This window comes from Oryctolagus cuniculus, chromosome 4 (assembly GCF_051225735.1).
Source record: "Oryctolagus cuniculus isolate XC-2025 breed Fujian yellow rabbit chromosome 4, ASM5122573v1, whole genome shotgun sequence".
Classification (NCBI taxonomy): domain Eukaryota; kingdom Metazoa; phylum Chordata; class Mammalia; order Lagomorpha; family Leporidae; genus Oryctolagus; species Oryctolagus cuniculus.
Window position 1 is genome coordinate 143,371,026 of NC_142870.1, and position 24,836 is coordinate 143,395,861.

General features: G+C 55.2%; 1 protein-coding gene and 1 long non-coding RNA gene across 5 annotated transcripts in view; both read right to left on the bottom strand.

Annotated features, from left to right (window-relative positions):
- The window catches only part of MRAS (muscle RAS oncogene homolog), a 47,139-nt gene extending 31,611 nt beyond the window's left edge, over nt 1-15,528 (bottom strand). For 2 of the 4 annotated variants that reach the window (XM_051818635.3, XM_051818638.3), the window contains exon 1: nt 14,832-14,974. The gene's annotated coding sequence lies outside the window, so the exon portion shown is untranslated. Of the gene's footprint in view, nt 1-14,831; nt 14,975-15,244 lie in introns of those variants that run through there. The other 2 variants (XM_051818636.3, XM_051818637.3) reach the window with 2 other exon arrangements.
- Nucleotides 15,529-15,863: 335 nt separating this feature from the next.
- LOC138849503 (uncharacterized) lies at nt 15,864-23,289 on the bottom strand. The gene is made up of 2 exons (XR_011388391.1): nt 23,014-23,289; nt 15,864-16,085 (listed from the first exon to the last, which is right to left on the bottom strand). It is a non-coding gene; the product is annotated as an uncharacterized LOC138849503 (long non-coding RNA).
- Nucleotides 23,290-24,836: the final 1,547 nt, after the last annotated feature.

Sequence of the window (24,836 nt, forward strand, 5' to 3'; positions counted from 1 at the left end):
CCCCCACTCCCATGGAGCGCCATCAGCTCTGGGAAGCTGATCTCTGGTGATGTCTGGGTGTGCCCAGCTCGGGGATGAGGCCACACTGGGGAGGGGCGACCCAACCCAAGCAGAGGAAATGGCTGCACATTCCAGGAGCTGCCCTTCCCTTCTGCACAATTCCCAGAAACGGGCAGCTTCCCCAGCACTGCTGACCTGTGAGCTGCGCAGAGGTGGCGTGCGACCCGCGAGGGGTCCGGGGCACTCGGCGTCCGTAAGGCCTCACCGCTCCCCGCCCCCCAAAGGATTCGCTGCAGCCCTTGCTTCCCGGCTTTGCTGGTCCACGCCCGGCACTTCCAGCAAAGCCCCCAGAGTACTCAGCGCACTCCACGATGAACACCTCACCCCACACGAGGCACGTGTGCTATTCATGCTGTCAAGGACCAGAAACACGGAGTGAGGCTGGCAAGCACATGGCCTGGGGCTGCCCCTCCCACACCCAGAGCCACAGCAGACATCACTAATCAATCCTGGGCCTCTTCCTGGCTGCATCTGGGGATTCTCTTCAACACAGTGGTCTTGGCAGCCAGAACGAGGTGCCTGGTCGAGAGAAAATGGGTTTGCCACCCCTGGTCGAGCCCACTGCCCTCTGGTTCCCTCCAGAGCTTCCTGATTCATGGCCGTCATTTTCCACGGGAAGAGTTCGGGTCTCAAGAGTAGCCTGGCTGGCTGTCTCCAGAGAACTCTGCCACTCAAGTCATTTGATAATCCACAAGGCCCTGTGTTTCTGCAGACCCAAGCTCCTCTTCCATATCACTCCCGGACTGCGGGCAGCAGGGCGGAAATGGTCAGGCAGGAGTCCCGAGCTCCAGGCAGAGACCAGGGGAGGGACACACGCCTTGGGCTTCCTCACCAACCCATCTTTTTATCACCACTGCCAATGCTTGGGCCCTTCCCCGTGGGAGGTGGGGGTCCTCTGGACAGGGCCCGGGCTTAGCCAGCCACCCAGCCAGCCCAGTACCATGAGTCCCGGAGCAGGTGTCAAACCACCTAGTGTACTAACGCCTACAGAACCGCATCAGGAAAACAGGAGCACTTAGCATGAGCACTGGGTCACAGGCTGTTGGAGGATTTTTACCAAATTAACTCTTTTACTTCTCACTATGACCATAGGAGGTAAGAACTTGGGTTATTCCGTTTTACAGTTAAAGTAACTGAGACACAGAGAAGTAAAGCCACTTTTTCTAATGTCACTCAGCTAGAAAGTGGCAGAACCAGGATGTGAAACCGGAGTGTGGGTCCAGAGCTACGGCCAGCGGCCACACTGGCATCCTCTCGTTGCCGGCAGCGGTGGGCACACGTAAGTGGATTTGGGTCAGGGCACAGGCAGCAGGTTCAGGAGCGCTGGAAAGAGGTCAGCAGTGGGTCGGAGGGGAGGGGTCAAGAGCAGAGAGGCCGCCAAGGCCAGGTGACTGCCCCTGTGGGAGGCGCAGCTGGCCCAGTCCCGGCCTCAGGGGCACGCAAAGCAAATCCCGGTCACCAGGCCCTCATCCCTGCCACCCACATGCCCCCTTTTTTTTAAGTATATGTTTTCATTTTTATTCCACATTTAAGGAGACAGAGACTGAGGGAGAGACATCTTCCATCTGCTGGCTCACTTCCCAAAATCCAATTACTTGTGCTATCACCTGCTGCCTTCCAGGATGTGCACCATCAGGAAGCCAGACAGGAATCCAGGTGGCTGGGACTGGAACCAGGCGCTCCGATATGGGCACCCAACCTCTGCACCACACACCGCCCCCACCTCGGAGCTGACTGGAACAGTCTGCCCAACAGGCCCGGGCTCTGGGACCTGAGGGTCGGGGAAGAAGCTGGCCTGCACCAGGCACTCTTGAGTACCTTGTTCCTACGTGGGACCTGTCCCTGCCCCGGCCCACCTCCTTGTGGTCCTCCATACCAGCTGCTCCCTGCCCAGCCCAGGGCTAGCCCCTCACCTAGAACCTCACCAAGGACTCGAACTATGGAATTGGCAGCCTGCAACCTTAGGCCAACCATTACCCCTCCGTACCTCAGTTTTCTTTTTTGTAAAAGTGGGGCCAGTGGCAGCGCTGGCCCCGCAGCTCGGGGGTCCCACTCTACCCTCACCCCCGTCCCGTGGCCCATCAGTGACATGGAGGCTGGGAGGGAATCCAGCGCAGGCCTGAGGGCAGGGCTGCCACTGTGCCCACACTTCCCTGAGTTGGAAGTGGCTTTCTTTGGAGATCTGCATTCTCCGAGCCTGGGGCCCTGTTAATATTTTCCTACCACCAGGGCAGCCTCCCCTGCAGCACAGCGGGGGGTCTCTGCAGCCTGGACAGGAACCTGCGTGCCACTAGGGAGGTCCGCCTGGTGCTTCCCCACCAAGGGAGCCAGCCAGCCTCTGAGCACTCTGGAGCTACTCACCTGGCTGCCCTGCCTCTCCCCGGGCTGATTCCACACAGCCCCTCCTCCTGTCCCTCTCAGGGCCCAGGCACAACCTTGTGCAACCTTGCACAAGCTGGACCCAGCCAGTGCCTCCCCCAACCTGCCCAGCAGCCTGAACATCCTTCTACCTCAAATCCAAGGCCAAGGCCTAGCAAACTGCCACCGTGGCTCCCGCACTGCAGGGCCTGCCCTCTGCCTGGGCCCCCCCGCCACTGCCCAGCATCACTGCTCATCTGCCAATCCCCAAAACACAGAGATCCTCCTGGAGAAGCTGCCTGTGGGTTCCCAGAGCCCTCCCCACTGAGGCCTCTTGCACTGAACCCTGCCACTTCAGCCCGTGGGATGCCAGCCAGGTGCCAGGTGGCAGGCTGAGTGCTTTGTGGCCATTATTTCATGGACAACGCACAGCCACCTTACCAAGAAGGCACTGTTTGGCCTCCAAGAACCAAGAAGGTCAAGGCTTTCTGGGGTTTGTCCAAGGTTGTACAGCCCCAACTGGAGTCTGACCACAAAGCTCTTAGCAGGTCGCCTGGCTCTTGTGGGGAATGTGTCTCCCTCCTTCTCCCCTCAAAGCCACAAGGTGGGCACTGTCAGCTCCCCTGCTAGAGTGGGGCAGGGGCTGAGGGTTAGGCCTTGTCATCCCTGGGCCCCCAAGAACCCCGGCCCAGCTTTCTACATGGGGACAATGCAGGTGATTGCTGTATTTCTGAAATGTGGGTGACACCGGGAGCCACCAGGAGCCTGGCTCAGGTGCAGGGTAGGAGAGAGCTGGGGTGGACACTTGCTGGGGGCCATGCAGGACCCAGGAGAGAGGGGTGGTGGCCCTCAAATGGAGACACCGTGTGAGGAGTCCCACTGAACACTCCTGAGCACCAGCAGGAGAAGCAGTGGCGACAAAGGATCCTTTCCAGACACTCTCAAAGCTCCAAGAGCTCTGAACCCCATCAGCACTCAGGGCCTGGCTCCTGGGCCACCGCTGCCTTCAGGGCTGGAGTGCCCTGCCCCATCCCCAAAGCCCCCCATGGCCACAAGACGAATTCTCCCGTCTCTCTCCCAGGTGACTACGTCCCCGCTGCACAAGTTGTCCTGCAGGTTGTGGCCGCCCAGAGCTGCTCCCCATGGGACCTGTGGCTTTCTTCTGCCCCCTTTGGCAGGTGGCCCAGAAGACGGCAGGGTGGGGACAGAGGAAGCGGAGGCCACCACGTCAGCAGCCCCTGCCTGAGACGGCTGCTTCCTGCTAAGCCCTCCTGTGTGCCCTGGTTGACCCAGCATCTCAACCCTGCAGCAGCACAAAGAAGGGCTTGGGAAGACACAGACATTCCAAATCCACGTGTTGGCAGAGGCCGGATGGGTAAGGGATAGAAGGGAGCAGCGCTGTCCCTGGCAAGCAGAAGCTCCTGCGATCCTGCACCAGTGACCGGGGCGCCACCAAAACACCTGCAGTGGGGCTGCCAGTCAACACTTTGACAGAGCGGCCACAAATCTACTGGAACACACCCGCCTTTTAAACACTGGCCACCAGTTTAAATGTCTGACACACTGAGTAAGCCCAGAAAAATCACGCCAGCCCCAGGGTGCTGGCCACCGCCCCTGGCCCACGAAAGGTGGCCCCTCCAAGGTGGGCTGCTTTTTGCACTGCCTCGGTGTGGCCTGGCCGTGGCCACACACAGCTGTGAGATGAAAAGCAGCAGAAATGGAGCCAAGGAGAGCAGCAGCCAGGGCTCCTTGGCCTGCAGGGGCCACTGCTGCCCAGCACAGTTCCAGGAGGGGACCCCCAGCCCACCCCAAGGGTGGGACACAGCCCAGGGAGTCGGGAGCAAGAGGCCCCTCCAAGCGGGGCCATGGCTCTGATTTGTCTTCATTTATATTCCAAACGTTAAACGCCATGAACGAAGAATGGGAACACTCACGCTTGACCAGAAATGAGAAAGAAAGGCGATCCAGGCTCTCCCCTGGGGTGGGGTGAGGAGATCCAATCTCCATTTTTAAAGAGTAACCAGACTACGGAGAGTAGGCTGGGGGCCAAAGAACAGGGGAACTTCCTGAAAACGAGGCAGGCATGGCAACGAGCAGGCGGGAGGTGCGGCACCTTCCCGCGCCAAGCAGGCCCAGGATGCACAGTGTGGGCTCTGGGCGGCTGTGAGCCTGGAAGCCAGGCGGGGAGCAGGTGCAAAGTCACTCAGGGACCCTCCTGAGCGTGAGTTGACTCCGCCAGGAAACCCTGAGGCCACGCTTTCCATCTCCAAGTGGCTCTAAAGGCTGCAGGGCGTTTCCACCCTCCTAACCAGCCTGGCCAGGTGGGACGGCCACAGCATGGGCAGAGGAGGGGGCAAAAGGCGGAGATGGCAGAGCTGGCATCTGCTCCCTTCCGAGGGACTGCAGGGGTCAGTACTGGCTGGGGCCTGGCTCCCAGCCCTCTGCTTTCACTTTTCAGAAAAAAAAAAAAAATCACCCATCAAAGCATTTGCCCTCTGCTAGCGGGATGAGGATACTTCAAGGAAAAATGGAATTTAAGTTTATTTCAGTATCCAAAAGCTTGGAAATCCATGCCTAGATCTTTCGTAATTTGCACAATACCGCTTTTGCAGACTTCTTCCATAACCTTGAGCAAATCAGAGACCTCTCCGTGTAAAACTCTCAGGGTTGGGAGGGAGGGCAGTGACCACCTGGAGGCAGAAGCAGGCCAGGCTGACCACGGCTCCACCTGCTCATCAGGTCCCGCCCCCCGCCCAGGTGAGAAGACCACAGCAGCAGTGTAGCTTTCTTCCGATTCAGTTACCCAAGGCCAAGTGCAGTTTTGAAACGATGAATATTTGTCTTGACTCCTGAGAGGGAGACCTGCATTCAGAAATGTCTTATTACAGGATATCATTACACTGTTTGATCTCACTATTAGTTATGATTGTGCCTGTGTATAAAACTAAGCTCCGTCGTAGGTCTGTCTGCATAAGAAAAAGCAGTACATACATACATATGGTACTATCCCCAATTTCAGGCAGCCACTGGGGGTCTTGGGATGCCTCCCCATGGATAAGGGGTGACTCCTGTATATTTTCTCACAGCAGGATGCAACCGGTTTTAATCTCACTGTGTCTCTGGTGCGGAACACGTGCCCATGGAAGGTACTCTATAAGTATCTGCTGATCTACAGCATCTCCAGGCCTTGTGGCGACTCGGCAGAATGCTGTAACAGAAAGGGACAGAACTGAACACCTGCATTTGGACATCAGGAGAGAGGTCTGTGTGCGGGCCAGGATCTGGCTAGTAGCGACAGGAAGAAGAACCCCTCAGCTCCTGCCGGCTCTTACTGTGGGCTCATGTTAGATTAACTCTTGAGTGGCCCTTCTCAGTAAAAGGGTGGCCCACAGCCTGGTCCAGGATAGATGGCATCATTGCTCTGCAGCCCAAAGTCGTGGAAAGTTGGAGTTTTCAGATGGTCCGTGGGACAGTGTCCAGGAAAACTGGTCCATGGAAAAATGGCAGTGTGCTGGGTTTGGGGAGACAGCCAGGGAGAAGTTCTCCAAGGGCGTGCCCGGGCGAGAGGAGGATGCCTGTGCTCAGTGGTAGCCTCTGCCCTGCTCTGCGCTGCAGGCGCCCCTCCTCCCACAGCCCTTGCTTAGAGTCTGGCTTGGGGAATGAAGGCGTCGAGGACAAAGCAGACAGTTGACCCTGGAGGCCAGGCGGCCAGCATGGCGCCTGAAATCTGGAAACGCCAGAGTGGGAGGGCTCTCATGAGTCCTCAGGAAAGTTTTCAAGAAAAATTAATGATGCCCTTAGAGACCTCTACAAAAGAAAACTCTTTGGGAAGAAGCAAGAGACGCTGGGGAGCGCACCTCCTTGCCTCCACATACGTGGGCTGAACCCGACTCCCGTATGCTGAAGGTGCAGGGGGCGGGGGGCAGGGCTGGGACATGCCCCCCACCCCTGCCACCCCATCATGGATATGGAAAAAGAGGCTCGTGGAGGAGGGGGCCTCCCTCCATGCCACACAGGCAACCCTCCCACCCCCAACCCCCCACCCCCGGCTAAGTCTCAGCCCCTGCCTGGACACCAGGTGCTGCCACGATCCCCGTTTGGGGCAAGAGCTGCCCTGCCCTCTTCTTGCACGAACAGGGGCTCCTGCAGCCCTCTGCCCATCTCTCTTTTTGGCCCCTACCAACCCTAAATAGCAAAGTCCCTCTGAAGGGCTCTCTTAGAATGGTTATTCTGTTCCAGCGCCAAGTGGCCAGCTCTTGCTCCCCTTCCCATCTCTTCAGCCATCCCCAGTTGGAGTCCAGAAATAAAACAAAGGCTTTGTGTCTTTATTTTCATTTCCTCCCTAAAATCTCAAACATGCAGGAAACACCCACCCAGTCTCTGATAAGTGGACTGGGGCGCTGTCCACCGCAGGCGGGTGAGGCCAGGGGTCAGTGAGTGGGGACGGATGGGAAGGCGAGGCTGGCCGGCCTCTGTGGCCCGGGAGTGGCAGAGGGCACCTGGCTTCCTCAGTGGGTGTGTGGGGCATGAGGCCTTCCGGCTCTGCCGAGGAACCTCAACCCCAGGACCGTGGGTGCAAAGGCAGGGCTGGGACACACATCTCACACTAGGTTGACTGCACAGATGCCCCCAAGGCTCTGGGACAGCGGCTCCTCCCTGCTGCCCTCATCTCCGGTTACAATAAAGCAGGCATTGAAGGAAGAACAGGAGAGCGGCTATTTGGGACTGCTGGGTGGACTCTGAGAGGATGGTACTGACCGACAAAGATGCCTTTGCCACTGCCTCTTCCCTGGGGCACCAGTGTGTAGTGGAGGTGAAAGAGAAAGAGATGAAATGGTGGGTTACTTAAAAAGGGGCGATTTTCCAGATGGTCTGTGGGAATGCTGATGGATAAAGGGGGGGAGGCTGCACTTAAAATTAGTTTTTTTAAAGATTTTATTTATTTGAGAGATTTACAGAGAGACGGATAGACAGACAGAAAGGTCTTCCATCTACTGGTTCACTCCCTAAATGGCCACAATAGCCAGAGCTGGGCCCATCAGAAGCCAGAAGCCAGCAGCTTCCTCTGGGTCTCCCACGTAGGTGTAGGGGCCCAAGTACTTAGGCCATCTTCCCCTCCTTTCCCAAGTCATAGGCAGAGAGCTGGATGGGAAGTGGAGCAGCCAGGACTAGAACCAGTGCCCATATGAAACACTGGCACAGCAGACTGAGGCTTAGCCCACTGTGCCACAGCTCCAGTCCCTAGTTCTGCTTTTGAAAGGCATATAAAATGCTTTGAGGATGCAAGAACCTGTCTCTAAACCTCACAAAACATGGCCCCCCTGAGGAGGTGAGCAGGCCTGCTACACTCCACTATACTTCCAGCCATTCTCCACACAGCTACGCCAGGGACAGCCTAACAGAGTGGAGAGTAGGTTCTTTTTACACCGAAACTTCTCTTTCAAAAGTGGGTGTAGGGGCAGGTGTTGTGGCGCAGCACGCTGAAGCACTGCTTGTGATGCCCACGTCCCATATCAGAGCGCCAGTTTTGAGTCCTGGCCACTCCACTTCCAACCCAGCTTCCTGCTCATGTACCTGGAAGACAGCAGATAATGGATGGTTTGAGTACCTGGGTTGCTGTCACCCTGCATGGGAGACCTGTATGAAGTTCCCAGCTCCTGGCTTCCTCCTGACCTAGCCCCCACTACTGCGGGTATTCGGGGAATGAAGCAGTGGATGGAAGACTGATTCTCTCTCACTCTCTTTCACTCTGCCTTTCAAATAAATAAATAAATCTTGGGCCTATAAACCTAATGCAGATGTCTATTTCTGTATAATTAAACAGGAATTGGTTTTTAAATACGCCCAACTGTCTTCACTGAGGTCTCTGGGTCCGAGCCTTGGCCGACTCTTGCAGCATTTCCATCAGAGGGAGGGAAAGGACCCAGTGGGGTGATGCCTTGCTGGCAACTCAGGGCCAGAAGACATTGCCATTCATTCTCACCACTTAATCGGGAGGAACTGGGGACTGCTTCAGGTCCCACGTCCCAGCATGACACTAGTTCAGATCTCAGCCCCCAGCCATGACTCACCCAAAAGGGAGGTAAGGAAGGCCTTTCCAGAAGTTTCGGAATCTCTGCTGCACAGCTTTAAAAAGCAGTACTTTGCTCGCTGTTTGAACTCAAGCCCAAGCTCCACGCAGACAGGATCTCGCCAGGCTGCCGCTGGGGAGGCAGGCGGTGGGTGGAAAGGAGAGGCGGCCCCAGCAGGGCGAGGAACTGCCTCCCGCCACGGAGCCCGCAGCCTGTGCAGCTGCAGAGTGCAGAGCTGCTCTCCGCCTCGCTCCCGCCTGGCAGAGGAGGACGGGGCACCAGGCACCCAGGGCACGTTCTTCTGGGGAGAGCTGAGAGGACGAGCTGGAGCAGGTGAAGACAGGGACTAGGAAGCACTCCTCCGTCCTCTGGTCTCCTGACTTTAAGGTGGTTTTGTGCTTTTGAATACAAAATGCATCTTGTTAAAGATCATTTTAGATGAGCTGCTAACCAACTGCTGTCGTCTAGTTATAAAAAGAGAATCGTATTTTCTCTCTCTGCCTCTTTCCAATCGCCACACCTACCATTTAAACTACAGTTCTGGCGGCGCAGCTGTGACTGCAGACGCTCTGCAGCCTGGCCTCAGCCCACAATGGTCAGTGCAGGTGTCTGTGGGGTGGCTGAAAAAGGTCAAAGCCAGAAATGAGTCCTATCCTACTCCCCTGTAGTGGCCAGAGGCAGCAAAAGGAGCGTCTCTGAGCCGCCGACACTCTCCCTGAATCAGCTGGAGACAAGGAGCCGCACAGCCAGCACGTGGGCACTCAGCAGCAAGGCTCCCCAAACCCACCCTGAGGACGGGCCCCCATCAGCAAGGCCAAGTGGCAAGGACCATGTTTTCTAGCCCCACCCGCCCTTGGGCAGGATCGAGTGCAGACACAACGGTCACATCTGTTCCTCTGGGGTACTGGGCACACGTGCTTGCTATCCTTTATGAGCTTCTGTTTTTCTTTTTCAAAATGAAAAATAGCTATACAAACTACACGGATGACTTAGAGGTTCAGAGTTGACGAGAAGACCAAGGAGGGCCCTCCCTGCCTCTCCTTGCCAGGCGGGGCCAGGGCTGCACCTCCTCCAAGGCCGCTGCGGCCTCACTGTGGCATCGTGCATGGGCCACTCCCTCCCTCCCCAGTACCACCCAGGCCGCCCCTGGGGTGTTTCCCAGAGCACCAGGAAAGAAGGTACCATGTCATTTTTGGTCACCTAGTTCTGACAACAGCACAGGGTGGCCAAAGGAGCTTTGGACAGACTTTGTCAGGGTCCTTCCTGGTGCTGCTTCTCTCAGGTTGCGAACGTGGGTGATCTATTGAGCTTCCCTGAGGCTCAGTTTCTACACCTATAAAAGGCTAACAGCATCTAACAAAACTGTTGTGAGGCTCAGACATGGCAAATACAAAGAATGTGTCAGGGGCAGCCCACAAGTCTTTGCTGGAGGAAAGATGGATAGGCAGATGGGTGGATGGATGGGCAGGTGGCTGGGTGGGTGGATGGATGGATAGGTGGGTGGGTGGACAGACGGATGGATGGATGGGTGGGTAGAAAATAGAATGGCCATAGGGAAAGGCTGCCTTTAAATCATGCCACTGAGGAGCAAACTGCCCATGCTGGAGAGAAACAAGGCCAGCAAGGGTTCATGCGTGGCAAGTCCAGTGGGACAGGCTGAAGGGAAAAAGGAAAGAACTTTGTAAGGATGAGAGGATCCCCAAAGGGGCTGGTCTCCCTTGAAGGGCAGCAAGTGCCCAGTCTCTGGAAGGGGCCAGTCGAAGCCAAAGACCCTCCCCTAACAGCTGTCATAGACACAGGGGCTCCCCTGAAGAGCTTCCCAGCCTTCCCTCAAGGGCTCATTTTCCCATTTTGGCCCCCTCTGTATTCTACGTACTATTACTAGCTCAATCTTTATCATAAAATCATTAAGAAAAAATACTTCCTAACTTACATTCTTTAGCCTAATACAATGCCTACTTTAAAAGACGAAGCTTGGGCCCAGCGCTGTGGCGCAGAGGGTAAAGCCGCCATCTGTAGTGCCGGCATCCCATATGGGCATCGGTTTGAGTCCTGGCTGCTCTACATCCAATCCAGCTCTCTGCTATGGCCTGGTAGGGCAGTGGAGGATGGCCCAAGTCTTTGGGCCCCGGCATGCACGTGGGAGACCCAGAAGAGGCACCTGGCTCCTGGCTTCGGATCAGCTCAGCTCTGGCCATTGTGGTCATTTGGGGAGTAAACCAGCAGATGGAAAACCTCTCTCTCTCTCTGGCTCTGCCTCTCTGTGTAACTCTGTCTTTCAAATAAATAAAATAAATCTTAAAAAGTATATTATTAAAAAAAAGACCAGGCTTGATATGATACCTGTACTTTTTATAATCCATATAAATCAGTATTAAAATGTAAAGAGCTGCTGCCCCTCCCTCAGCAGCCTGAGAAACGTGCTCTCCTGCATCTGACCACACACACTCGCGAGGCCCCTCTGGGCCCCACACTGCTACCTGAGCCACCTAACCACCCAGTGCTCTTCACTCTCCCGGCCCTTCCCGGCTTCCCAGGCTCACTTGATCTGTATATTTCATCTGATCCCCATGACAACCCCGAGGGCTGGCAGAGAAGTCATAGACGGAACCTGGGCCCAGGCAGCACAGGATCCAACCAAGCCCTATAGGGAGTCACGGAGAGCCAGAACCGGAGCTCAGAGCTCCAGATGCCCTGTCCCACCCTCTCTGTCCCACCACTGCACCCGGCATGGCCAAATCCATTCTTGGTGCTCTCCGAACTCTCACCAGCGATATAAGCCAAATGTAAACATGCTGCTTCTCCGTCGAGGTAGCCTGATGCCTGTCCCTCCAGACAGAGTAGGCTCTGAGACCCAGAAATGTCGCCTCAGCAACCTGTGATGACCCACGTTGCCACCTGCCATCAGCAGGCCCCAGAATGCAGAGGACAAGGACAGGGACACTTCTAAGGAGCTAAGGAATGCATACATGCCTGCTTCATGGCTGGCTTCCTAAGAAAGCTGCCTGGGGTCATGCTGACCAGCTGACCTGAGGGGAGACCCCAGGGGCTCAGCGGTGGCAGCCAGACCAAGAAGGGACCAACCCTTATCACACACTGCTACTCAGAGACAAGATGGGGCACCACAGGAAGCCTGCAGGTACTTATGAGTACAGTATGGCCTTCACCTTGACCTCAACAACGCTCATTGCACTGCTGGAAGCAAGATGTGCTGCTGCACAGCCCTCTTCTTCTGAACCCACAGGACAGGGGTGGGCAGCTGGCGCAGTGCCCAGACTCGACTCGGGATGCCCACATCCCACGTCAGAACGACTGGGTTTGAGACTTGGCTGGGCTCCTGATTGGAGCTTCCTGTGAGTACACACCCTAGGAGGTAGCAGATGATGGCTCAAGTACATGGAAGACCTGGACTGGGTTTCCAGCTCCTGGCTTCAGCCTGGCCTGACCCCAGCTGTTGAGGGCATTTGGAGAGTAAACCATCAGATGGGAGTGTCTCTCTCTCTCTCTCTCTCTCTCTCTCTCTCTCTCTCTATATATATATATATATATATAAAATGAAACTTAAAGAAACAGAGGCCCACAGACTTCAACTCAGGCTGAGCAATGGCAACTGTGCCACCCCATCTGACATCTGATCCCTGTCTCTTCCCTCTCCGGCTGCCCTGACTGGGATGACGGGGCCACAGAATGGGTCCTCGATAAACAGTAGTGGAGCAATGTGGCTTCGGAGCAAGGGCACTCCTTCTGGATCCAGGGCTCCTTTTCAGAGATCCATGAATCCCCTGAATTATGAGCCCAACTTTGGGCATCAAGCAATTTTTTCTGGGTTTCTCATTGGTGTATTAAAGAGGCTCTGAGGACTCAAGCGGGTAAAGCTGTTTCACCGAACCCCAAACTCTCCGCCTCCCAGGTTGCGGCCCCAGGCAAGAACACGCAGGAGTGAGCACAGACCTCACAGCAGCTGAGAGCACCCTTGGGAGATCTGGGCTCTGCCTCACCTCCTGTCATTTGGGCTTTGTAACTTGCAGCCATAAGCATCCCCACTGAGTTGGTGCCACAGGGCCCAGGGGCATTACCCAAGAACCCGATCTCAAGGCTCCAATTCTTGGCTCAGCCCCGAGACAACATTCACCTCCCAGGGAGCTTGCCCAGCGCCTTCCCTCTTCCCATCCCTAGATAAAGGTGACCGTCCCTTATTGCCAGCACCTGGCACATCCTCCAGACACTGGGGAACATTCCAGCTGTGCACGAGAGCGTGCTGCCTTTGGTTCACAGGGCAATGTTTGCACAGACTACACAGTGCTCATGAGCAGATACGTTTTCAATCACTGGCAGGGGGCACATGTTTGGGGGCACGTTATTGGCAGATCACACCAGATGTAAAACACACAACAGAGCCCACATTTCCCTGAGCCCCAAGAGGCTGGTCACCGTGTGATTCTGACTCAGTTTATCTGTCTGGCAGTCCTTCCGGGTTCCAGATGATCACCGGAACTCAAGAACCCACCCCACGAGCAACTGACTTGTCACTTTGCAAGCAGCTCAGATAGTGTGAAAAAATACTAGCACTGGAGCTAGTAATACTGCAACCTTGGTTTTTATCTGTCACAAGATGTTTAACACAAGTTAAGAACACAAGAAATGGAAAATATCAACCACTGGGTACAAGAGCAAAGCTGGGAACCCTTGAAGACCAAGTGGACTTGGATTTCCCCTCCTCCTTAAGAAAATGTCAAGGTCACATCAACACAGCACTGCCCCCTCCACACGCACACCCCCCCCCCCAAAGAGACTATCAGACCATATAAACCCCAGAGCATCAAAGCCCCAGGACCCCAGCCCTGGCAGAAAGAGAGAAACCACAGGGTAAGCCACAGGCAGAGCTGGGGGATCGGCTGCGGAGCGAGCAGTGTGAACCGAGACCTAAGGCTGCAGCCCGTGGCTGCAGCCTTCTCGGCCCCCGTCAGCAGGGCAAGCGATTTACAGGAAATTAGGAGGTTTACAAACTGTTAGCAGCTCAAGTTTCCTCCCGGGGAAACGCTAAGAACGGTCTCCGGGAAAGGGCTTTGTTCACGGCTAAGCCCCTGACACGTGTCAGTTATTAATACCCACAGCTCACTACCACACACTCCCACCAGCCCAGGAACGGCTGCACGGGTACCACACTCCAAGAGCATAATTCACACGGCCCCAGACCCTCGCGCCAGGAGCCAGGACACACTGGTGGTCAAAGGCTCGCCCCTCAGATAGGCACTTGGGCCAGGGAGGACCCTCTGCAGCCTCAGGTCCCCCACGGGGACAACGGCACAGGTGCTGGGTCCCTGTCTGTAAACCCTGGGGGGTACGTGATTAGAGGCCGGCTAGGGGACTTCTAAGCCACACCCCCCTCTTACTCCGCCCCCAGGGAAACCCTGGAGGCGACCATTTCAGCCTTGTCTGTTAGCCTCTGCAGGCAGGTCTGGGCCACAGTGGAGAACCACACTGGACCCCAAGGAGGTTCCCCGCTAGCGGGGTGGGGGGAATCCCAGAACTCTGCCGTCAGGGACCCGGCGGTGAAGGGCTTGGTCCACTTTCCAGTCTGCACTCTGCCCCAGCCCAACACCAGTCACTCTCCAGACTCTAACGGGGTGTCCGGCGCCCATTCCGGCCCCGCCTCCCCGCCCCTGGGAAGTCTTCCCTGACCTCCTCGCACGGGAGCGGGGGTCCCTCAGCGCGCCCACCGTTCCCGGACTAACCTGATCCCACCAGGGACCACGCCGGGGAGTCATTCCCTCTGCGCCCGGGCCGAGCCTGCGGGGCAGGAGCTGGCGCTGTGCCTGACACACACGGTGGGCGCCCAGGGCCCAGTCAGGTCAAGGTAGGAGCCCAGGCCCCAGTGGTGAGCAGAGCCCCCGGGCGCAGGGAAGGCTTGTTTATGAAGCAAGCTGCTTTTGATTATTCGTACGAATCTGACAACTCCCCGGGCGGATCTCTGTCCTCATTAACGCCATTTTAAAGGAGGAGGGGGCGGGGAGGAGCCCCCCACCCCAGTCCCGCCGCCCATCTCCGCGCCGGGTCAGCCAAGGAACCCACGGTGACCACCAGGAAAGGGTCCCCGGAGCGGTGAGCAGGCCCTCCCCTAGGGTCTCGGTCGCGGCCGATTTTCCGGCCGCACACCGTTATGCCGGAGCCCTCCGCGGGGGCAAAAGGCCACGCAGCGCTAGTCCCAGGGCGCCCCCGGCGCGTGGAGAGCGCAGCAGAGTCCGGGGGCGGCCACACCTCCCGCCCCGGAACAAAGCGCCGACCGGGCTGGGGACAGCGCGGCCGGCGCCGGGCCCTCCGCGGCTGCCGGGGGGCACTCACCGCGCGCTGCAGCCCGGGCTCGGCTCCGGCCCTCAGGCCGCCTCCTCCACGCGCGCGCCGAGGCGGCGGCAGCAGCAGCGCCCGCCCGCCCGCCCGCCGGGCCCCGCGGCAGCCGGACTGACGGCTCCCCGCCAGCCGGCCCGCCGGCCGCTCTGCCCGTCCCCGCCCCGGCGCCGTCTTAAAGAGACCGCGCAGCCGCGCGTGCCCGGGGCGCGCATTCCTTATATTGCAACAGCGCCTGCTAAAAATAGAGCGCTGCGGCGGGCGCGGGGGGGAGCCCGGCTCCAGAGCCTCGGCCCGGCCGCCCCCGCGTGTGCCGGGTTCCCGGGACGCGAGCCCAGCCAAGCCCAGCCCACCCGCGCCGCGTCCCCAGGGCCAGACAGGGCGCGAGGGCCTGGGCCGGCCCCTCGCACCTAAGGGGGTCGGCGCCGTGGCGTCGGGAGCTGGCTTTGAGGTGGACGCCGAGCCTCTGGAGGGACCTCCGCGCTCCCCCACCTTTCAGTCTCCGCCGTGGCGCCGCCAATTTGGGAGCCCGGAGGCGGCGTCCCGGTCCTGCGCGATGCCCGCCGCCCTCGGCGAATCCCGAGCCGCCCTCCTTCCAGGATCCTGCCTCCCGTCGCGGCGTCTCCTAGAGCCTCGCGCTGCGAGCCTCCCTCCCGGGCTTCAGCCTCCGCGGGGCGGCTGCGACTGGACTGGCGACACTGTTTCCTGGTTCACTTCTCCCATTCCTCTCCAAGAGCGTGACGTTCCCGTTTCAAAAGTTGAGAGATAATTCACACGCCGTAAAACTCCACCTTCTACCGTGTACAGCTCACGGGGTCATTTAGTATGTTGGCGACACAGTGTCCAGGACATTTTCATCGCCAATCGCCAAAACTGCCCATGAGCAACCACGCCTCATTCTCCCGTCCCCCAGACCCTTTCTGTCTCCTCGGAGTTTCTGTCATGGACATCTATCATGGAACCAAACAGCAGGTGCAGGAGGCTTCCAGGGTGTTGTAACAGGTAGCACTGCCTTGTTCCTTTTCATGACTGAATAATATTCCATCAAAAGTGTGCATGTATTCCCAACGTCTTCTTTATCCAGTCGTTGGCTGATGGATTTTTGGTTTCTGCTTCGGGGCTGTTATGAATAAGCCGCTGTGGACATGCTTATACAAGCCTTTGCAAGAAGATACGCTTTCACTTTTCATTTGGTACACAGTAATTCCCCTTTATCCTCAGAGGGTACATCCCGGGATGCCCAGTGGGTACCTGAAATTGCAGACATAATACCAACCATGTGATAAATGCCTAATATGAGAGAACTCTGCATGTGTTTCAAAATTGTTCTGCACCAATATAAACTTACCTTTTAATTCCATTTTTCAGTGAGTGTTTTGAGGTGCCCTCCTATGGAATGCTTTTCCTACATATACAAACCTATGATAAAGTTTAATTTATAAGGTAGATACAGTAAGATAGTAACACTAATTGCTAATAACATAATAGAAAAATTGTACTGTACTAATTTTCCAGCCTCATTGGTCTTGTGCTTTGGGGCCACTGTGAAGTAAATTAAGTGTAATCAGGACACAATGGTTACCACAATGGTTGATGGGATGCCCGAGGCAGCTACTAAGTGACTAATGGAGGATAGCACACACAGCATGGATACGCTGGACAAAGGGCTGGCTCACATCACAAGCTGGATGGGGTGAGACATCAAGAGATTTCATCCACTTCTCAGAATTGTAACACTTGTGAGATTGTTTATTCCTGGAATTTTGCATGGAATATTTTCAGGCCAAGGTTGACCATGGGTAATCAAACCCATAGAAGGTGAAACTGTGTGTAAGGGGGCTGGGGGAGGCTACTGCCTAGTTGGGAGTGGAATTGCAGAGTTGTATTTAGGACTGCAATAAGTTTATTGAAAATGGAATTAAAAGAGGAAAATAAAAACAATTTTTGAAAAAGATTTGCTTTATCTTATCTTATTTACTTGAAAGGCAGAGGCCCAGGTGGGGCTAGGCTGAAGCCGGAATCCTGGAACTCCCTCTGGGTCTCCCATGTGGGCAATAGGGGTCCAAGGATTGCTCATCTGCTGCTTTCCCGGGTGCATTAGCAGGAAGCTGGATCGAAATGGGGCAGTGGGGACTCGAACCAGTGCTCATATGGCATGTCGGCTCACAGGCTATACCACAATACCAGCTCCCCAAAATATAAATTTTATTTCACCATATAAGTTCCATCATGTTTAAGACATTTTTGTAAGTAATGATACCAATCATTTAGACCATTCCTAAAGAAATGAGGAGTCTGGGAGTTTAACCATGTCAACTCAATCCCTTTTACATTACTAACCAAAAAAAAAAAAAATGGAAGGCCTGTGCCACAGGTGGAGACTTAACCTGCTAAGCCACAGTGCCAGCCCCATAGCCATTGCTTTGTCTTCAGGTTCATACTGGTAATTTCACCTCCTGTTATAATTCTTTTTAAGATTTACTTATTTATTTGAAAGGCAGAGTTACAGAGGAGGAGAGGCAGGGAGAGAGAGAGGTCTTCCACCTGCTGGTTCACTCCCCAAATGGCTGTAATGGCCAGAGCTGACCCCATTTGAAGCCAGGAGCCAGGAGCTTTCTCTGGGTCCCCGATGCAGTTGCAGGGGCCCAAGGACTTGGGCCATTTTCCGCTGCTTTCACAGGCTATAGCGGAGAGCTGGATCGAAAGAAGGGCAGCCAGGATTCGAACCGGCGTCTATATGGGATGCTGGCACTGTAGGCAGAGGCTTTACCCACGATGCCGCAGTGCCGACTCCTGTTCTACTTCTTTAAAGAGATGCTTCAGGGTCTGCTCCCACTTGTTTAAAATTTCCATTGAAAGCTCTGCTCCTGTCTTCAGCTGGTCTGGGTGCAACCTGGAGAGCAGATGTCCTTGATCTTAGTTTTTCAGTCAGAATTGTGAACCTGGCCAGCTGAGCTGTCGGTGGTGGGAGGCAGCATTTCTGATGTTAACTGTCCATGCTCTTCAGTTAAGGCACAGGCAAGGTTAACTTCTTCCTGGCAAACTGGCGTGGATGATCTGCCCCTGCAGGTTTCACCTCCAGCATCATTTTGTCACTTCTTATGTGGGCTGGGCATTTGACCTAGAGGTTAAGATGCCCACATCCCACATCAGAGCACCTGGGCTCTCGCTCTGGCTTTGCTCCCAGTTCAGCTTCTGTGGGCGCTGGGAAGCAGCAGGTGATGGCTCCTGATGGGTCACTGCCGCCCACACGGGAGACCTGGACTGAGCTCCCAGCTCTGCCACTGGGCTTGGCCCAGCTTCCGTCAGTGTGGCTGTTTGCAGAGTGAACCAACCAGCAGATGGGAGATCTGTTGGTCCATCTCTTTTTCTGTCTTTCTGCCTTTGAAATAAAAACTGATTTATTGGGGGTCCCCACAAACTTTGCATAAAGCATGAGTGATTTCACCATTCTCCTCCGCAAGCTTCATCATAAATGTACTGTTTGTCCTTGCTTCAAGTTTATCAGAATTCACGTTCCTCTGACAGGGGTTCTCGTCAAACCTACGTCTTATCCTGTTTAACGCATCGAATCAGAGCCTGTTCAAACATGTTGTAACAAGTTAGTCTGAGATGCAAATATCCCCAGCAGCATTTTGACTCCTAGGTCAAATGCCTGCCCTACAAGTATGTTTTGGTCCAAAACAATTTGAAATCCATGCATGAACTTTTCGTTATATGAATTTCCCATGAACTTTAAGCTTAGCTTTTTGAGGAACTGCCAAGCTGGCTTCCAAAGCAGCTGCACCTTTTCACACCCCCGCCGACCTGTCTGAGGCTTCCAAGGTCTCCGGGTCCTCGCCAACACTTGTTATTGTGTCTTTTTGATGGCAGTCACCCTAAAATCACTGTGCTGTTGTCCCTGTCACTTCTGAGCGGACCTCACTGACGCGCAACCAGCTTTTCATATGCAGGGAGCCCACTCCCTTCCAGTCTAAGTGCTGCTCCCGCCACCCCAGTCCCAGGGGACCTCCCCGCCTGCCATGCGGAAGCTCTCCCTCTGCTACAGGCCACTCTTCACAACACTAGTGAGAGCCGCAGTGCCCCCTGCACTCCTGCTGCCCCCAAAGCTCCATGGACTCCAAGAGGCCCCAGGGTGGGAGAGAGATCGATCCCATCAGAGTGCCTCACTTTGGCTCCTGAGAGCAAGAGCCAGGACTAGGAAGGGCATGAGGAACGGAAATTGGGTCTGGGCTGGGTCTTGCCCTCAGCCTGCCTTTCCCTCTCCCTTTCATTTCCCACAGGTCTTGAGGCAGGTGGCCGGGGGTCTGTGCATCCTGGTTGTCTGTCTGTCAGCCCTCATAGGCCCCCTTTGTCAAAAATACCCTTCCCCCCACTCCTGACAAACACCACGGCTGACTGTTGCCCTCAGCTTAAGCGGAGACAAACCTTACTGATCCATCTTCTTAGGCAGTGGCCATACCTAGGCACCTGGAATCCTCTCCAGGTGAGATTAAACCCTGCAGCTTGGGACTGGACTTCCTCCTCTGCTCTTTGACCCTGAAATAAAGTGGGGGCTCAGGTGCTGGCATCCGGGAGCTTCAGCGAACAGGATCACTGGGCAGAGAAGGGAGGCCTGGGTCTGCTACTTCACGCACATGGTGGTCACTGAGAGCTGAGCACTGGGATAGAGACCAGGCTCCCAGGAAACTGAGTGCAGCAGGCAGTACGCAGCGTGGGAGAGTGAGGAGGGGGTGGAGCTTGGAGGAAGGGGGCTGAACCCAAGGTGGGGCAGGGGAAGGGCGGGAAGAGCTGAGGATGGGGCCAGGCCTGCAACAGCAATTGGCTAGGCTGAGAAGGGAGAGAGAAACTCCTGTGCTGAGGCACGACTGAGCTGAAGGCTTCAAACATTTCCAGCAGACTGGCATGATTGCCCAGGTGTGTTTGATGTATGATAGCAGGCCAGGCTTCTGGCCAAGATTTCAGGCAGGGCTCAGGGCCAAATTCCACGCCCTGAGGTCTAAGGGCAGCCACAGCACCAGGAGCCAATTCCTGCAACAGGGCAAAGGTTTCCACTGCTAGGCTGACTCCGTGTTAGAACCTCCCAAGTTAGCATAAAGCAAGCATGCTTGTACTGCAGTGTTCTGAGCTTGCCTCCGCCCCAGGCTGGCTGAGTGCAGAGAGGGCTCGGAGCAGACCCAAGCTGGTACCTTGTGGTTTTGTGAGCAAAGCTGGGGGCCGGAAGTCAACCAGGTCACTGTGGGCCAGGCGTCTTTGCAGGTCTCCCAGCCTCAGTGTGGTCCATGGAGGTAAAAGGTCCTGAACGCTCACAGTGTGCCAGACACTGTGCACCTGCTGGGTGGAAGGTCTCACCAGCCATGCTTCAGACATAAGGACTCTGAGAGCCCAGTTCCACACACCCACACTACACTACGGGGCCTGGCTACACAGGACAGCTGGACAAGGTGACTAGGGGACTAGCGCTCATTCTCGGCCTGTGGCTGGAATCACATCTTTTGGTGACCCTGAAGCACTCTATCTCCATGTCAGTTGACATTCCTTCTGCGCCAAGGGCAAGGTGCCCATGATACAGTACCCACAAATGATGAGTCTAATCTAATCTCCATTTTCATGGCTTCATCCATCCTGGTCCCATCACTTTTCTTTAGGCCTCCCTGCTAACCCCTCTGCACCTGCCACCTCCTCCAGCCCCATTAGGAGCTGAACCTCCTAAGGATGTTTGCAGGCCATGCCTCACGTAGGCTCCCTCCTGCTCCCTGGGCCCAGAGGAACAGCTTCTAATCTATCTCCTTCTCACTCACGCAAAACAAGAAGTTGTCAGTACTCAGCTAAAAGCTTTGTTTCTGATCAATTGCTTTTCTCCTCCTTGGCTGTTCTTCCACTGAAAGTCCAGTGGCTTTTAAACATTTTAAGCTGCGACCCACTGGAAAAAATAAGCTTTACGTTGCAAATCAGAACACACACACACACACACAAGTTTTATGAAACAATACTTATCTTTACTATCTGTAACATACTTTGATCTATTCTGTTGTATTAAAAAGTGCTGGGAGCCAGCGTTGTGGCACAGCAGTTACATTAACTGTAGGGTTCCATGTCGGAGTACTAGATTGTGTCCCAGCTGCTATGCTTTCTGTCCAGCTCCCTGCCAATGCACCTGGGAAAGCAGCAGAAGATGGCCCAAGTACTTTGGCCCCTGCCACCCATGTGGGAGACCCAGATGGAGTTCAGGGCTCCTGCTTTTGACCTGGTCCAGCCCTGGTCTTTGTAGCCATTTGGGGAATAAACCTCCGTATGGAGGATCTCTCTGTCTCTTCCTATCACTTTCCCTTTCAAATAGATAAATCTTAAAAATAAAAAATAAGTGCTACTTGGGTGGACATTCAGCATAGTGGTGAAGATACCACTTGGGCCACCAACATCCCATACTGGAGTGCCTGGGTGCGAGTCCAGCCTCCACTTCTGGTTCCAGCTTTCTGCTAATGCACACCCTGGAGGCAGCAGCTGATGGCTCCGATCGCTGAGTCTCTGCCACCCACATGAGAGATCAGTGTGAGTTCCTGGCTCCTGGCTAGGGCCCAACCCCGGATGTTATAGCCATTTAGAAAGTGACCCAGTAGATGGGAGATGTCTCTGTGTCTTCTTTCAAATAAAATTTTAAGGAGCCGGCGCTGTGGTACAGCGGGTTAATGCCCAGGCCTGAAGCAGCAGCATCCCATAAGGGTGCCAGTTTGAGACCTGGCTGCTCCACTTCCCATCCAGCTCTCTACTGTGGCCTGGGAAAGCAGCAGAAGATGGCAAAAGGCCTTGGGCTCCTGCACCCACGTGGGAGACCCCGAGGAAGCTCCTGGCTCCTGGCTTTGGATTGGCGCAGCTCCAGCCATTGCGGCTAATTGAGGAGTGAACCAGGGGATGGAAGACTCCTCTCTCTCTCTCTCTCTCTCTCTCTGCATCTCCTTTCTCTGTGTAGCTCTGACTTTCAAATAAATAAATCTTTAAAAAAATAAAATTTTAAAATAAATTAAGAATTTAAAATTGCCAGCAAGACCAACTAAATTGATTTCACACCCTAGAGATGGGTTGTGACCTACACTTTGGAAAGCATTGAACCATATTTCAACCCAGAGTCTCAGAGTAGTGACCCTAGAAATTTGTCACAAGGAGAAAATCAATTCTAAGGGTTTTGAAAGGCATTTTAGAAGAAAAGTTTGAAAAGATTCTTGAGTTTCAAAAGCGAGAGGATTTTCCCTCTTGGGTGGGATTTGGCAGGCTGCGTCAGGCTCATGCTACTAGTTTTATTTATTTTTTTATCTTTAGGATTTATTTATTTATTTGAGAGGCAGAGTTACAGAGAGAGGGAGAGATAGAGAGAAAGGTCTTCCTTCTGCTGGTTCACTCCCCCACATGGCCAGAGCTGGGCTAATCTGAAGCCAGGAACCAGGATCTTCTTCCGGGTCTCCCACATGGGCGTAGGGGCTCAAGCACTTGGCCCAACCTCCCCTGCTTTCCCAGGCCATAGCAGGAAGCTGGATCAAAAGTTGAGCAGCCAGGACTCAAATGGGCACCCACATGGGATGCCGGTGCTGCAAGCAGAGGCTTACCCTATTACCCCACAGCCCTGGTCCCTGATGCTTTTGTTAAAAAAAAAAAAAAAAATCCTACTATAAAAAAGAGGGGAAAAAATGAGGGGCCAGCGTTGTGGCATAGTAGGGTAGGCAGGCAGGCAGGTCCTGGCTTCAGCCTTGCCTAGTTGTGGCTATGGTGGGTTTTGGGGGAGTGAACCAGTGAAGGGAGATCTCTCTCTCTCTCTCTCTCTCTCTCTCTCTCTGCCTCTGAGCCTTTCTAATAATAGTAATAATAATAATAATAATAAAAAGCTTATTTTGGTGCAAACGTAGTTGAAATCATGCACAGTTTTTCCATAGTTCCCATGTTCTAGGAACTTTTTGAAGAGCCTCGTGGTGTGTCCATGCAACAAAACTGCATCGCTGTGCTTTCCTGTGGGGGACTGGCGAGGGACAGCAGCGGGAGCAGGAGGTTGAGCCTGGGTTCTCTAAAAAGTGGGGCCTGAGCGGAGCATGCGCACTAACCCTCGTCAGAGACGGTGACAGTCTCAGAACAGCACAGGTGAGAGAAAAGGCAGGAAGATGGGGGAACAAAGAAAAGGCGGGACGCTGACCTGGGGGCGCCCAGCTCCGGGAGCAAATCCGCGCTGTCTGCCTGGCTGTCCCGCGGCCCGGCCGGAGCCTCGGCCCTCAGGAGCAATCGCCGAGGAAAGCCGGGGAAGAGCAGTCTGTCTCCTTCCTGCCTTCTGCTTCCCAGGGGTCACGGTTCTCTCCAGGAGGCCCCCACTGCACGTGTAGCCGGCAGCTTCTTGGGCAGCCGCTGAAGGGTTTTTACCCGCCGTAGGAGGGTCTCAGGCCTGGGCAGCCAAGGCTGTAGTTCCGGCTTGGCCGCGGGCCCGCTGGGGCTGGGCCCCCTGGGACCCAAGGCTCAGGCAGCTGGTGTGGGAGAGGAGGCTTAGGGGGCGGCCGCTGGGCTCTCAAGCGGGTGACTGGCGGGGGGCTTGGGGACAGGGCTGACGGAAGCTGGGGCGGCCGGAATGGCCGTGCACCCCTGCCGCCACCATTCTGCCCCGGGTCACAGCATGATCAGGGCAGACTTCCCGTCTGCCATGTCCATTCCCCTGAAGTCACAGGTTCAGCCTGCGTGTGGGCTCAAGTCCCAGCCCTTAGGCCTCCTCGGCCAGACCATGTCCTTGTCGGGGGCCCAGTCCTTCTCGCTCCACCTCAGGAGCACGGCTTCTCCGGGATCTGCAGAGTAGTCCTCCACGCTGGGCAGCAGAGTGTCACCAAAGGGAACAGGACCCAGGCCCAGCCAGTAAGGCGGGCACACAGCACGGGCCACTAGGTAGAGAGTGTTGGTAAACGCTGGTAACTCAGCAACCCAGGCAGGGACGGAGCACAGGGCAAAGAGCCTCCGGGGCTCCCATGGGCCCGGCTATGGAGCCAAGCAGCGGGAGCAGGGCAGCCCTCCCACGTGTGAGCGCTGCTCAGAGGCAGGTGTGGTGCACACTGTGAGGCCGCAGCGCAATCAGAGGCTAGGACTTGCCTCCTGTCCCAGGAACGTTGATTTGACTCCACGAGTTGCACTAGCAACGTTTTGAAATTGCATTCCCAGGGATGGTTTTGTTTCCTACGAATGCAAACCAAATCAGGAGCCTTCCGCTTTTTTCCCAATTGCTCTCACACTTTGTTCCTGAAATACCCCTGGGCCAGTGCTGAGTGAGTGCACACTTGCTCCTTTGGGGTTCCCTGGGAACGCGCTGGCATCTGGTCTGTAGAAGGGGTCAAGCAGAAGGGCATGGTGTGGGAGTGGACGACTGTAGGGCACGAGTTGTTAGTGATGAGTCCTGTCCATGTAACCAGTGGGCCACACGGCCAGTGCTGTGCCTGGTCAGAGGTGGGGCAGCTAGCTCTTTAGATGACAGATTTGTTATCGTCTGAACTAAAATGACCTGTTTATTACTTCCCAAATCTTAGTTGAGTGAAGAGGACTGTGTCTTTTGAGTAACTCACATTTCCTGGAAAATCTTACATTTCTGTAATTTACATTTGATACAAACAACAGCATTTGAGGGTAAGAAACAATTTTTTTAATCATAAAACATATTTCTTCATTGGAAAAGAAAACCCTGTAGTGAGTATTTTCTGGAAGTTGGTAAGCCAAGCTTGGGGGTGGACGTTTGGTGTGGCGGTTACAAAGTTGCCTAGGATGTACACATTCCATATTGGGGTGCCTGTGTTCTAGTCCCGACCGTGCTTCTGAGTCCAGCTCCCTGCGCCTGTGTGCCCCAGGAGGCAGCAGGTGAGGGCTCAACTACTTGAGTCCCTGCCACTCACATGGGAGACCTGCAGTTCCCAGCCCCCAGGCATTTGGGGAGTGAACCAGCAGCTGGGATCTCTCTCTCTCTCTCTCTCTCTCCTCTCTCTCTAATAAATA